This window comes from Echinops telfairi, unplaced genomic scaffold (assembly GCF_000313985.2).
Source record: "Echinops telfairi isolate 266 unplaced genomic scaffold, ASM31398v2 ScPeMD7_70;HRSCAF=299, whole genome shotgun sequence".
Lineage (NCBI taxonomy): Eukaryota > Metazoa > Chordata > Mammalia > Afrosoricida > Tenrecidae > Echinops > Echinops telfairi.
In genome coordinates this window covers 17,195,799-17,208,377 of record NW_022103968.1, presented here as the reverse complement: position 1 = coordinate 17,208,377, position 12,579 = coordinate 17,195,799, and the positions used below count along the sequence as shown (strand labels likewise).

General features: G+C 47.4%; 1 protein-coding gene across 3 annotated transcripts in view; it reads left to right on the top strand.

Moving 5' to 3' along the window:
* The first annotated feature begins 1,174 nt into the window (after positions 1 to 1,174).
* The window catches only part of ACSL5 (acyl-CoA synthetase long chain family member 5), a 69,064-nt gene continuing 57,659 nt past the window's right edge, over positions 1,175 to 12,579 (top strand). For 2 of the 3 annotated variants that reach the window (XM_045291318.1, XM_013004206.2), the window contains exon 1: positions 1,175 to 1,267. The gene's annotated coding sequence lies outside the window, so the exon portion shown is untranslated. Of the gene's footprint in view, positions 1,268 to 5,314; positions 5,387 to 12,579 lie in introns of those variants that run through there. The other variant, XM_045291317.1, reaches the window with a different exon arrangement.

The window sequence follows — 12,579 nt, the reverse complement described above, 5'->3', positions numbered from 1 at the left end:
GGCTGCTAGTTTTCTTCCTCAACTCATGATCTACACTCCCTGTGAGACTGCCGACCCCTGGATTGTGTCCCTAGAGCTTGAGGTTCCTTCGAGACCTGCTTCGCTACACTGCTGGTGTATAGGTAGATGGATTTACCTTTGGGTTCTCAATTCTTTTCCGTTGGTTTTTGTGGCTTTCATTGTACCAGTAACAGGCTGTTTTCACTACTGTGACTGTGTGGTAGGTTTTGAGAATGAGAAGTGAGAGGCTACTTTTTTGTTCTTTGGCAGTGCTTTGCTTAACCTGGGTCTCTTTCCTTTCCATATAAAGTTGGTGATTAGTTTTTCCATTTCTTTAAAGAATGATCCTGGGATCCAGATTGGAATTGCATTGTAATATTAGATAGCTTTGGGTAGTGTTGACATTTTCACAATGTCCAATCTTCCTATCCATCAGCATACTGTGTTCTTCCATATATGTAGGCCTCTTGGTTTCTTGTAGCAGTGTTTTGTCATTTCCTTTGTACAAGTCTTTTTTTTCTTGGTTATATTTATTCCTATTTCATCTTTTGGGTGGCTATTGTAATTGGTGTTGTTTTTCTAATTTCCCTTTCAGGTCTTTTTGTTAGCTTAAAGGAATCCAGCTGATTTTTCTTTAAGTTGGTCTTGTACCCTGATGAAGGCTGATCTTGAAATGCAGACCTCTGCTTCCTTAGAGTCTTTAGGCTATATCTTTAGTCAACTAGAGTAGCTTCTCATTTTTTTTCTCACTCAAGAACCATTTTCTTGAGTTATGTACACCTTTCTTCTCACTATCTAGACCTTTCTCTTCCTCCAACAATCTCAAAACTTCTGTGAAAACAAAGTGGGCTCAAATTCTTATCCACCTCTTCCCTTCCCTGAAGTATGTATGGACTTTATAAAAGCTTTCTCTTGTTAAATGTTGGCTTTCTAAACTGAAGGTTTGTGTGTTTTTCCCCCTCCCTCTTGAGCCCATTGCACAACAATCTTAAAGTTTTAACCTTTTGCCAAATTCTGCACTTATCAGTGTTGGAGGTTACTACAAGTGTTTGAACAGGCAGCTTCTACCTTTGAACTTCTATTGCAACAGGTTCAAAGGTTTGTAAGGAGCTGGTTGGCCACTCACAGGACAGTGCACACGGGTGCAGGCGTGGCTCTGACTCCGAGCTGTGAAGAAGGCAGGAGGGCCTGAATGTGCTGCTGATCCAGGTCAGCCAGCTGTGAGGGGTACATTTCCTGGACCCAGGAGTTGAAAACATTGTTCCAGGTATGCTCCTCTGTATTTGATGCATCGGTGGGATCATGAGGACGGAGGGGACTTGGGAACACAAAGATGGGACATATGTCTATTCTCAGCCAAAGATTCCTTCATGTAATGAAATTACATTTGACTGAATAGCAATCTCAGCTTACTTGCGTAGAAGGCAATAAGTAATAAATCATTAGAAAAGGGGTGAAGACACCTGAGCTATTCAAATATTTGTAGGAATTAGGATGGAAGAGAAAGCTGTCAATTCCACAAAATTCTGATAAAATAGCGGATTTCAATGTCTCTAGGGGATAAAGACAAAGCTAAAGGGAGTAGGTCTCCTTCTCTGTCCATTGAGATCACCCCTATCAGTCTGGTGAGAGGGAATGTGCATCAGCCGCATACAGCAGATGTCCATTTGGGAGGGAGGAGACTGGACTCCTTTGCACTTATTCTGTTAGGTGCTGGGGACTGAGCTAAGTATGTGACATGTGTGATTTTCTTGGTTCCCCATCTCCCCTAAGGTCTGTGGGATCATTCCCTTTTAGAGGTGAGCAATGTGATGACTCTGAGCTATTAAGTATGCTGGGCTACATCACGGGGAGGTGGTACAGGTAGGATTTCAGTCCTGATCAGTCTGTCTCTAACCCTTCACCACAATGTGCTATTCTTGTGTGTTGCCTCTGAACTCTTGGGAGTGTCACTCACACATACATTGGGTTGGATAGGACTGCAGCACCTATGGAATTTTCTTTTTCACTTATCATATTTTTTATTTTTTTTTATTTTTAAAGATCCTTTTTATTTGGGGCTCTTATAACAATCCATAAATCAATTGTATCAAGCATATTTGTACATATGTTGCCATTATTATTTTATAAACATTTGCTTTCTATTTGAGCCCTTGTTATCAGCTCCTCTTTTTTCCTTCCTTCCTGCCCTCTCTCCCACCCTTAGGGCCCTTTGATAAATTATAAATTACTATTTTCATATCTTACCACTAACCACTGTCTCTTTTCCCCTATAGTTTCTGTTGTTCATCCCTGTGTGTATGTGTGTGTGTGTTATGTGTTGATCATTATGATCGGTTCCTTCTTCTTCCCCTCCCCTCCTCACCTTCCCCCTCCCCTCCTGGTATCACTACCCATTTCTGTTCCTGAGGGGTTTATCTAACCTCGATTCCGTGTGTCATGAGCTCTTATTTGTACCAGTGTACATGCTCTGGTCTACTTCAAAGTTAAAGGCAGGACTGGGGTCATGATAGTGGGGGGTGAGGAAGCCTCAAGGAACCAGAGGAATAGTGTGTGTTTCATCCATGCTATACTGTGCCCTGGTTGACTCATCCCTTCCTTGTGGCCTTTCTGTGAGGGGATGTCCCACTGTCTACAGATGGATGTTGGGTTTCTGCTTTGACCCCCCTCATTCTCAGCAATATGTTTTTAGTTTGTTTGTTTGGGGTCTTCTGATACCTCTTACCTGATCTCATCAACACCTCATGATTGCACAGGCTGGTGTGCTTCTTCCATGTGGACTTGTTGCTTCTCTGCTAGATGGCCACTTGTTTAACTTCAAGCCTTTGCGACCCCAGACACTGTATCTTTTGATAGCCGGGCACCATCAGCTTTCTTCATCACATTTGCTTGTACACCCATTTTGTCTTCAGCGATCATGCCAGGAGGGTGAGCATCACAAAATGACAGCTTGTTAGAACACCACCGGAATTTTTAAAGGGCCTGTTCCTACTAAATGTGAGCATTCATCCAGGAGGAAGCTAGCCAAGCTGTGAAGCTTGTTGGTTTCCTGGCCCTGTGAGATTTCTCTGGTTGATAAGGGAAGTAGCACCCCATGAGGACCCAGCTATATGAGAGCATCTAGGACTGGACACTGTTCTCTACTCTCCTCCAGAGGAAGTTGTTTCCTGGGGAGCTGAACTCCTGAAACAAAGCCAAAGCGAAAGCATTGAGATAATGCAGAAGGTCAAATGCCAGGGTGGCTGTCCTCCACATCACCATCCTTTGTCTTTCTCTCGTGGGCCAAGAGGATGGACTAAAGCCCAACTTTTGAGTTCTCTGAAATGCTGGCTCCGTTCACCATAGCTTTTTAAGTTGGAGCCATCTGGACCTCATTGCCGCGTGGCCCTCTGTAGCGAGGGCCAACTCTAACCTTCCTCTAATACAGAGCTGGATTCGCAAAGAAAGCTGATGGTGCCCAGTTATCAAGAGATATAGTGTCTGGGGTCTTGAAGCCTTGAAGGTAAACTAGCAGCCATCTAGCTCAGAAGCAACAAAGCCCACATGCCCACATGGAAGAAGCACACTAGCCTGTGTGATCACGAGGTGTCAAAGGGATCAGGTATCAGACATTAAAGACCAAAAAAAAATCATATCATTGTGAATGAGGGGGAGTATGGAGTGGAGACCCAAAGTCCATTTGTAGGCCACTGGACATCCCCATACAGAAGGGTCTCGGGGAGGAGACAAGCCAATCAGGGTGCAGTGTAGCAACGATGAAACATACAACTTCCCTCTAGTTCCTAAATGCTTCCTCCCCACCCACTATCATGATCCGAATTCTACCTTGCAAATCTGGCTAGACCAGAGGATGTACACTGGTACAGATAGGAGCTGGAAACATAGGGAATCCAGGGTGGATGATCCCTTCAGGACCAGTGGTGTGAGTGGCGGTACTGGGAGGGTGGAGGGAAGGTGGGATAGAAAGTGGGAACCGATTACAAGGATCTATAAATAACCTCCTCCCTGGGGGACGGACAACAGAAAAGTTGGTGAAGGGAGACGTCGGACAGGGCAAAATATGACAAAATAATAATTTATAAATTATCAAGGGTTCATGAGGCATGAGGGAGGGGGGAGCGGGGAGGCAGGGGACAAAATGAGGAGCTGATGCCAGGGGCTTAGGTGGAGAGCAAATGTTTTGAGAATGATGAGGGCAATGAATGTACAAATGTGCTTTACCCAATGGATGTATGTATGGATTGTGATCAGAGTTGTATGAGTCCCTAATAAAACGGTTAAAAATAATATTAAAATGAAATAAAGAGCTGATTCATGCTGAACTGATGACTCTTCTGGAAGAGACGAACATCCAGGTGAGGCCTACTTAGTCCTGGGACATCTGGAGGGCCGGGTGTACATGTGTGGAGGGGAACGGTCAGGAGGACTGGAGACGTCTGTTTCCATATTTGAGAATGGAAGCTCCTGTGCCTTTTTCTATGGCCCACAGTCTCCACTGACTCAAATAAGGCAATCGCCCCTGGTCATGGCAGAACTTCTTGGTGGCAGAAGACATTTTCTATTGAATTGTTTGAACTGTGAAACAGGTAAATTGACCTGGCAGAGGAAAAGAAACAACATCCAGTTTATTTAAGGACTCACGATTCCTGCTGTTCTCCATCCATGCATTTGTTTTCTCATCTGGTCAGACCAGCTTGGAGGGCTGAAAGGTGGGTAAGGGCTGGAGTGAGGGAGCAGTAGGCAGCGGGTGGGGGGTGCAGGGGGCTGGGGGCACAGTCATTGCAGTGCCAGCTCCACTGACTTCTGAGTCTGACCTCCTCATTGGCTCCACCCTGAGTGTCTACTTACCTTGGGCTGTACTTTCCAGTCCTGGGCACCCAGCAGGAAGCATGCTGGCATCTGCCACGCTGATAATAGTGGCCTGAGTGGACACCTCCACTCATTTCAGTCCTAGCTTTTTTGTTTTGGTTTAGGTGGGGCAAGGGGGAGCTGTGCTCAGGCAAACTGGTTTTCCTTTCAGCCCCCGAGGGGCTGAGGTTAAAGGCTTTGGACAGGAGCCAGGGGCGTTGGGCCGGCTTTGCTCCTCCAGGTCACATCGCTTCCACTTTCAGTTGTGAAAGAAAACCAGGAAGTGGAGCCCGAGAGCACGTTAGAAGGGCCAGCCATGGACTGACAGGGGCAGTGCTGAGCAGGCACAGAGAAGAGCCCTGGGGCTGGGACTGGGGCTGGGGCTCGGGCCGCCTGCCCACGGGGACTTACTGAAGCCACCCTGCCCTGGCCGAGCCAGGGGTGAAGGAAGAGGGCCAGGGACTCAACAGCCAGCAGAACTTTGGAGCCAGGAAGCCCCACTCGCTGGAAGCACTGAGAGATGCTGCACCCTCCCAGGGTAAGGGGACCATCTGGAGGGTGTTATTTGGTAAGAGGTCTTGTTGGTACCTGGGAGGGGCCCCCGGGGGGCCCCAGATCCCCGCGTCCAGTGAAGCACCTCAGAATCGACAGCTTACTGTGCCCCATGTGGACACCAGCCCTTCCCCTCCCTGGACTCAGAGGCACCCCTTTGAAGCACTCTGTATTGGGAGGACAGGAAGCAGAGGGCGTGTGAAACGAGGTTTGCCTTTCCTCCTCCTGACTTTCTGAAGGTGAAGACACAAGGAGTGACCCCAAATAGAAGCTCTTTTGAGGGGGGGGCAGGTGACAAAAGACTCAATTATCTGGCATAGCTCCCCTGGGGTGGGTTGGGCTTTGTCTCAACTTTCATGTTGAACTTCAACTCCTCCTCATAGTAGGCAGAGGTGGGTGAGTGATGGATGGAATAACCTGTGAGTGAAAATTGGACTTATTTTCAGGGGTAAGGTTACCGGTTAGTCTAAGATGAACTTCAAGGACCTACAGGGAGTAGGTGTTGGGAAAGGACCTGAATTGGGGCTTGGTAACTTTTGTGGCTATCAGACCTCTTTTTGGTCTGAGGTAAGCTTGCATCTACAGCACTGACTCATAGGTCATTGGTGTTCTGGGACAGAGGCAGCATATTAAAAAGAGAGAGAGGTTTGATAAAAATAGTCATTTGACTTTGGTTTTACTTTATCCCTTCCTCTCTGATCTCACATAGAACTATTCCCAGGTTACTCCCTCCAACTGGCAAGTATTTGAGCTGAACATGTCTTGCAATGGGGATGTTTATAAAACCTTGTAGCCACCGCTGAGCACAATAGAAGAGGCAAAGCCCTAAATAACAAAAGCCACAAATGCAGATGCTTATAGGACACTTAATTAAGACGGATGAATAAAGTCGATGGCATGTGATAAGACATGGGTGATAGGAACTCTAGCAAAGTGCTGAGCCGACAAACCCCGGCTGAATTCCTTCCATGTCTCTGTTTTTTAAAGTATTGTCCAGACCAAATGTTTCAGTGAGGCCTTCCTCTAAGTCCTTACGTAAAACAGTCTCCTTTCTCCGTCTCCATGCAGCTTCATGAGGGTAAAGGTACCTACATACTCACACGAAAGCCGTATGTTTTGCGGATCTCAGTGCTAAACATGCAGAGCAGGGACCGCAGGAGCTACAGGGAGGCTGGGGTTGGAGGAGAGAGAATTACAGACGGAGGAAGGGAAGAAGAAAGCCGTGAAGCCTGAGCGGACAGTATGGAACCAACGTCATCTTGTAAGGTTGATGGTTTCACCATCTTACGATTGGGAAAGTAGGCTCAGTGCAGTTGAGCAACTTTCCCCAGGTCACAAAGCAAAAACTGTCGAACTAGTCTGATGCTATAAGCATGCTGCCAGTGGTCTGATGGGTGAGCCTTCCTCCAGATGCCCTGGGAAGTGCCCGCTGTAAAGAGATGTCCTTGCAGGGGGACCTGAGCAGGCACTGGACTGACAACGTCCCACAAGGACCTCATCCTCGAGCTGGAAACAGAACCCTTAACTTTCATGGAACGTGTTCTGTGGGTAGCGTTGTCTTAGGGTTTTACGGATTTTCTTTTTCCTTCCTGCTGTTATGAAGGAGGTGTCTTGTCTTCAAGATGAGAAACGCCAACATTTAGCAAGAAAGGAACTGGGCCCTCTATGGCGAGATGGGAGCCAGAATTTGAACGCCACCGCCTCCTTTTCAGATGAGCATAATTAGTGCAAAGGGCCAAGACTCCGAATCTGGAAGAAATGTCTTTCGAACCACCCCCCACGCGACCCCTGTCCCATCTCCAGGCAGGGAAAGCCCCAAACCAAGAGTTTCCCAACACAGGAGGTTCTGTTCTTATCTGCCCCTTGTGCTCAGCCAGCAGTTGCACTGACTCTCGGTCGCAGTAGACCCTAAGGCTCATTTTGCCTGCCAAAGTGTGCCCACACAGCCATCCCTCTTCTCAGTCTGCTTCGCTATCCGTGCACCGAGGCCCATGCCTCCCTGACCAGACTGAGCATCCAGAGAGCACTCACTCTTCGCCCAAGCACGATGTCAGACACTTATTAGACTCAATTGCTCTCATTGGCAGACATCCATGAAGAATGGGGAGTGTAGAAAGTCACAAAGCCCAGAGGTGTTGGCTGGGGCCAGGCCGTCTGCTTATGCGTGGCGCAGGGCGGGAGGGTGAACTGAGAAGAACTGTGCTCTTTCCCATGAGAAACGTAAAGAAGGAGCGATCAAGACCCTTGTACAGATGCTGCTGGGCGATTATCATGTGATGCTCATGATAATCTCCTCTCTGAGCTGGCTCACAAGAAAACCTTCGCACCAGGCCAGTTGCGGGTGAGTCTGTCCCAAAGTCTTGTGAACCCACGTGGGCCCGAGTAGGGCAGGGTTCCACCTGGTTTTCTAGCACTTATTTTTCCGAAGTAGATCTCCTGGTCTCTCTTCAGTGGCACCTCCGGGAATTCCTCAGCTTTGACAAGGTGTTAAACACTGAGGACGCCCACCCCACTCCACACCCCCAATGTCCTTGACAGACCTACAATTCATATCCTTTCCCCGTAGACTGGCCCTGCTCCTTCCTGTGTGTTATTGAGAGAAGCCGATGCCTGGGAATATGATGTAACCATCTCAGGACCACACACTTGCTAAGTGGAAGCACAAGACAGAACTAGAAAGTCAATAGCCATGAAATTTGCCCCTAGGGTATGAGACTATTGGCAATAAAACTTCTGGTTTGCACTGTGAATATGCTGAGGTGACTCCTGACCATTGGTCAGAGCAGGTAGCGAGTGCGAGGGCTGATTTTGCCAAGATCCAAGGTAGTTCTCTTTCACAACCTCTTTCATCACTCCACTCTTTTCCTGGCATGGCGACCTAGCACTTTGCCCAGCCTATCTTGTCCCAGGTCCTTTTATCAAATGCAGTGGACTTCTGATCGTGCACCTCCTAACCCGAGTGCTCTCAGAATTCACTTTGTCAGCAACAAGCTTGGGGTGCCCATTGGGAGTATTCACTGAGATGAGGGTTTCCAAAGGGCAGGGCTACAGGCCGACAGGACGATGCTTTGTTGGAGGGGCAGGGATGGTTCAAGGTTGACTACACTGACCTGAGCTCCACTGGGAATTGTCGGTACTGTGCTGCTAACCATAAGGTCAGTGGTTTGAACCGACCAGCTGCCCTGTTGAAGAAAGCTGAGGCTGCCTACTTCTGTACAGATTTAAAGTCTTGGAAACCCAAAAGGGGTCAGTACCGTCCTGTCCTTGTAGGGTCCTTAGGACGCAGCAGCGACTCGATGGCAGTAAGTTTGGTTTGTCATTGTGGGTGTCGGTCCCCAACCAACGTGGACTACCCTGGTCAGGGCACGGTGTCTTTCTCAAGGTACCAAGTCCCTGGCTGAGGAGGACTGAGCTGGCTTTGTCCTCCGCGTGTGACATGACTACTCACGCAACCACCCTGGGGTCTTCATGGGACATGCAGTGGTCTTGCCCTATTCCTGATGGACCTCAAGTCCCTGGGCAGTTGATAAGAAGGCCTGGCTGCCCAAGGACATCCCCCTGCTGGAGACTGAGGGTCAAACACACCGGGTGGCCCACCCCCACCTAAGGAGAGCCCTGCCCTGCTTGGTGGAGAAATTTGCAGTGAGTAGAAGCCCTGAGCACCAGGGCTCAGGTGAGAGGCTGGGGGCGATCTGCTTCCTGTAGGTCAGGTTCTTATGCCAGCCTTTGTTCTCTACTTTGTTTTTAATCTTAAATGACAGTTTTAGTGTTATTTTGGGTCAGGTATTATTTACTATTTTTCATGAATATTATAAAACTTTCTTATAACAATAATCTAGTTTGGGGTACCTCTTTTTTTAAAATCATTTTATTGGGGGCTCGTACAACTCGTATCACAATCCACACATCAATTGAATCAGGCATGTTTATACATATGTTGCCTTCATTTTTTTCTAGATATTTACTTTCTATTGAGCCCTTGGTATCAGCTTTTTTCCCCACCCCACCCCCCACACCCTCATAACCCCTGATAGATTATACATCATCGTTATTTTCATCTCTCACATCGACCACTGTCTCCCTTCCCCGGTGTTTTCGGTTGTTCTTTCCCCTGTAGAGGGTGTATGGTTATGTGTCAATCATTGCGATTGGTTCCCCCTTTCTCCCTTCCTCTCTCCCTCTTCTGCCTACCCTTCCAGCATTACCATTCCCACTCCTGGATTCTGCGTGTCGTGAGCACCCATCCCTTTCCATACCTGTGTACATGTTCTGGTCTAGTCTGAACTGGGAAGCAGCACTGGAGTCATGATAATGGAGGGTAAGGAAGCCTCAAGAAACCAGAGGAATTTAGTGTTTATTGATGCTTTACTGCACCCTGGTTGACTCATCTCTTCCCTGTGGCCCTCTGTGAGGAGATTGTTCCACTGTCTACAGATGGGCTTTGGATCTCTGCTCCAATCCCCCTCGTTCTCAACAATAGGTTTTGGTTTGCTATGTGTCTGCTGATGCCTATTACCCGGTCCATTTGACTCCTCCTGATCGCACCGGCAGTGTGCTTCTTCCACGTGGACTTGTTGCTTCACTGCTGAATGGCGGCTTGTGTAACTTCAAGCCTTTAAGACCCCAGCTTCACCACATTTGCTTGTGCGCCCGTCTTGTCTTCAGACTGCCGATTAGTTAGAACAAAGTGGTCGTGTATTGAGGGCAGGTATGCGCCAGAGGCCCCAAGTGTGTGGTGTTCTCTACTTCTTGCAATGAATGTCAAAAGTTGAAATGTTGTCTTGCCCTGTGGGTCCTGTGACTCAGACTTCACCTTCCGTCTGTTTTGGGGTTTGTTTTTTTTTCTTAACTGCCAGAGGATGAATGAAAACATCTCCACTCCCCGAGCTGCTGAGCGAGCGTGCAGCCTGGCCGAGGGTTTCACACTTCGCACCAGGAGAGGGCTCGGGGGCTGGCGGAGCACTGCGTGTGGTTTGGCTGGTGGGGAGCTGACACGGAGGTGTAGTCTCAGGGCTCATGGGAAACACCAGCAACCAAAGTCATGAGACTTTCTGAATGCACCGTCTGGGTAGGAAATAACAGATATGTTCATGTTTTTGTAGTCTTGCAAAATAAAATTTAAAATGCATGTGTTTCAGATTAAACACAGGCTAAGTGGTACTTTCTCTGGGACGCCTACGCTAAATCCCTGGGTGAAACTCACCACCCAGACCTCGTTCCCTGTGATATGTATATACACACATAGGTAGTACTCCATAGAACAGGTGTGCAGAACTTAAAGTCCAAAGTACATGTCTGTATACAGTCTGCTGAGCTTAACTTGCTGTGAAAGCGGACACGATGACATTTGGGTCTGGCACAAATGTCTTATTATATACAGCCAGTGCCCACACCACCTGTACTTAAATCCTTACAAATCTTACTATGTTAAAACCTTAGCAGTGTCTGCTGGGAAAGCCCTAGGACTAGAGCTGGGCCAGGCAGGGCAGGACAGAGCAGGGGCAGCCTCTGTAGCTGGGGTGTCCAGGCAGCAGCCACCCTGTCAGGGCAATCACCATCTAATTATGTGCAGCTGCACAGCCCTGAGGCCCAGGAATGCTTACATGCCCCAGAGCAGATGTCACCCCCTGCTGCCCACAGGACAGGAGGCGTTGTGACAGGCAATGCCCTGGGGAGGGATGAAAACCTGTGGGGGTGTGGCTTGGATGAATGACCCTGGAGAAGGAGAAGGAGGAGATGTTGTGGGGACTGGGGTGCAGCCTGGAGTCCCAGTGCTCATTCCTTCCTGGGGCTTGAGCCTTTAAAAGCATGGCTGCTGCCGTCGGGTGCCTTTATGTCGGGTCGGATTCGTGGCAGCCCTGCGAACAGCGACGAAGTACATCCCCAGGCCTGCGCCATCCCACACTTGTTATATCTGAACCCCCAGTTGCAGCCCGTGCCTCTGCCTCTCCTTGGGGGCCTTCCTCTTTTTCCCTGACCGCCTACTTTACCGAGCATGAGGTCCTTCTCTGGCACCTGGTCTCTGCTGAGAACATGGCCAAAGCACAGGAAACAAAGCCCCTCATTCTGGCTGCACTTCCTTCCAAGACAGATTTGTTGGCTCCTCTGTCCGTCCAGGGTATAGTCCCATTCTTCATTACTACCACACTTTGGGTGTCTCTTATTCATTAATCAACTTTCACATGCTTAGGAGACTATTAAAAATATCCTGGCGTGGGTCAGGCACACGTTAATTTCAAAGTGACACCTTTGCTCTTTAATATTTAAGAGGGGTCTTTGGCAGAAGATTTGCCCAATGTAATGAATGCATTGCTTGATGTCTTGGATGCTGCTTCCATGAGCACTTACGGTGCATCTAAGTAAAATGAAATTCTAGACTTCATATTTTTCTTCATTCATCTAATTGTGAGATTTTCTTTGTCTTCCTTTCATTGAGTTATAACCCATATTGGGATAGTCTTTGACCTTCATTAATAAGTGCTTTAAGTCCTCTTTGCTTTCAGCAAGCAAGAATGTGTCATCTGCGTATCACAAGTTGTTAACGACCTTTCCTTCCATCCTGATGTTGCATCCTTCTACTGGTAGTCCAGCTTCTTGGATCATTTGCTCAGCATACAGATTTAATAAATATACGGCAGTGACATACACTTTTCTTGATTTTAAACAATTCAGTATCTCTTTGTTTCCTTTGGACGATGGCCTCGGTCGACATAGTTTCTACGTGTGCACAATGAAACGTGTTCTTGAATTTCTATTCTTTGAAACATTACTCATAATTTATTATGATCCACATTGTTGAATACTGTGGCATGGTCAATGAAACACAAGTAAACATCTTTCTGAGATTCTCTGCTTTCAGCCAAGATCCATCTGTTATCTGTAATGGTATCCTTTGTCCCACATTATCTTCTGAGTCTGACTTGAATTTCTGAGAGCTCTTTGTCAGGGTACTGTTGAAATCACTTTTCAGTTAGCTCCAGCAATATTTTACTTTCATGTCATTTTTTAGAGGATTAAGTATTTTAAAATTCATTTTTAGGATTAAAAACCTTTTTTGGCATATAATTCATGTACCATACAGTTCGGTGATTTTAATACATTAGAGTGTTGTACAATCATTACCACAGTCAATTTTAGAAAATTTTCTTCATTCTTGTACCCATTATTATTAGCTTCCCA